At 56.5% G+C, this 2,201-nt stretch overlaps 1 long non-coding RNA gene across 1 annotated transcript; it reads left to right on the forward strand.

Annotated features, from left to right (window-relative positions):
- Positions 1–6: 6 nt before the first annotated feature.
- On the forward strand, positions 7–662 carry LOC104131384. Its single transcript, XR_692032.2, has 2 exons — positions 7–116; positions 441–662. It is a non-coding gene; the product is annotated as an uncharacterized LOC104131384 (long non-coding RNA).
- The last annotated feature ends 1,539 nt before the right edge of the window (positions 663–2,201 follow it).

The following is a 2,201-nucleotide window of genomic DNA, read 5'->3' on the forward strand; positions in this document are numbered from 1 at the left end:
GCTCTTCCTCGTAGAAATTTGCCTGCAATGGTACTGTAATTGAACACCCCGAATATGGAGAAGTGATTCAGCTGCAAGGTGACCAGCGCAAGAACATATGCCAGTTCCTCGTAGAGGTAGGGCATCCTCGGTCGGCTGTGCCTGCTAGCTGCATTTCTAATTAAACGCGAGTCTCTGTGTTAATAACCACCCGGGTTCTAACTTCCTTAGCGTTGAAAGAGCAGGCTGGTGGAGCAAGCTCTTGCCGTTCTTCTTGAAATTCTTCCTTGAGGCGAACGCCTTCCAGCAGGGTTTTGCAGTCGCGGTCTAATCTTCATTCCGCACTTTAGGGGGGAGCAGAAATGGATGGTTCTCCGGCGTCTGCAGCGGAGGTGGCGTACGGACATGCGCAGAGGCCTCTCCGCTCCGGCGCGCTGCAAGGTGCATTTTCTTTCTTGCAGATTGGACTGGCTAAAGACGACCAGCTGAAAGTCCATGGGTTTTAAGTGCCTGTGGGTCACTGAAGCTTTATGCAAGAAGATTTCCTTACCATGAAGTTCCCATCTCTCCCTTGTCATAAGTTTAAAACCAGCCGGTTTGTGTAATGTAACAATCTTGGGTCCACTGTTCAGTCTGGACTAGTGTAATTCAGTGATGTAATAAACTGACAAGAGCCCATGCTATCTCGTCTTGCTGTCCCTCATTTAACAGAGGTAAATCGGGCGTTTGGCATGGTCCAGCCTGAAGCTAAGAGTAACCAGATGTTCCAAGTTAAGCCAAGGGACTCGGCCTCTCGGTCCAGAGACTGCCCGGATCACTCCTCAGTCCAGCTGCTCTTCATTCCCCGTGGACGGTAACTCTCGCGCTGCCTCCCGCAGTCCTACACGCAGCGAGGCACCGGGAGCCAGCTGTGACATGGCGCGGGGCGATGGCGCCTGCCCTCTAGGCAGTCCTGGCTCCTGGTGGCACAGGGAGTTGGGGAAGCTGACTTGGAGCCGCAGGAGTAACTGAAGAGCGACTTCAAGGCTGGAGGTCTGCAGTCCGGGCCTGGCGGGTGCCGGTACCCTACAAGCCCCATGGCACCAGGCTAGTGTACTCGAAGGAACCCTTAACCTTGGGTTAAACTTGACAAGGGATGGATTTTGGACTAACGCCACAAATATCATTGCAGATGGAGCCGCAGAGCTGCTGTGTCGCTAGCGGCTGCTGCCTAATGCCCTGTGAAGCAACAGATTTTTGGTTTCGCTCTTAATGTTTTATGTAATGTATTTAAAGTCTTATTTAAATAAAGATGGGTTTCAAAAGCATTTGCTGGGTGCATTCAGTTGCTTTGTGGAGCTGAAGTGCCTCGCTTTCTGTGGCACTGGCTCCGTGCTTCGGGTGTTGTCTGAGCAGGAGCGGGGTGGGCTTCCCTCGGTGGTGGGAGCAGCGGGGAGCTCTGCAGGGTCCTGGGGCGCGGTTTGGTGCGGTTTTGGTGCTGTGACCCGAGGCTGAGGTAAACAACAGCCTGCGAGGGGCCGGCTGTTGAGTCATCCCCTTCCTGGGCCGCAGTTCCTTCACCCTCGCACCAGATCTTGTGCTTGTTGTGTTCCCGTAAGCCCGGCCAGCACTTCCGCTTCTGGCAGAGACAAAAAGCCAGTGGTGGGGACGGGGGGAGCCTCTGCCACCGTGTCCAGCCCCTGCTGCAGGCCCGGCGTGGGCTGAGGGGCCTTTCCCTCCCTGGGCCAAGGAGCCAAGCCAGACCCAGGTGCCCTGGGGTGAAGCGCGCCCTTTTCCAGCGGCTCTGGTTAGGGGGACGCCTCCCTTCTGCGGAAGAGAAGGCGAAATGTGCTAAAATCTGTAAAGAAAGTGTGGAAAAGCCCAGGAGCTTCCCTCCTCGTCACCCCTGGCCCTGTCCACCCCACGGCAGGCGATGCCCTGGCTGCAGAAGTCAGCCTGCCCGCTGCCGGGGTGTTGTGGCGAGGTTCGCTTGCACCCCGCGCGGCGGCGGAAGCGCAGGGAGCTGCCCGGGCGGCCGCTGGCGCTTCTGGCAGTTTTCTAAGAACAAGAGTCTTGTTTATTCGCTCCCTGCCTGCAGTGCTCCTGGCTTTCCACCCCTTTTCCACACACACACACACTCTGCGGCGGAGCGCACGGTTCACTTCACTGCCCTTGACTTCCCTGGGAGACTTTGCTCTCGGAAACCAAATTGCCACAATTACGCAAAGCACCCACGGGTGTGC

Source organism: Egretta garzetta, unplaced genomic scaffold (genome assembly GCF_000687185.1).
Source record: "Egretta garzetta isolate BGI_Z169 unplaced genomic scaffold, ASM68718v1 scaffold728, whole genome shotgun sequence".
NCBI lineage: Eukaryota > Metazoa > Chordata > Aves > Pelecaniformes > Ardeidae > Egretta > Egretta garzetta.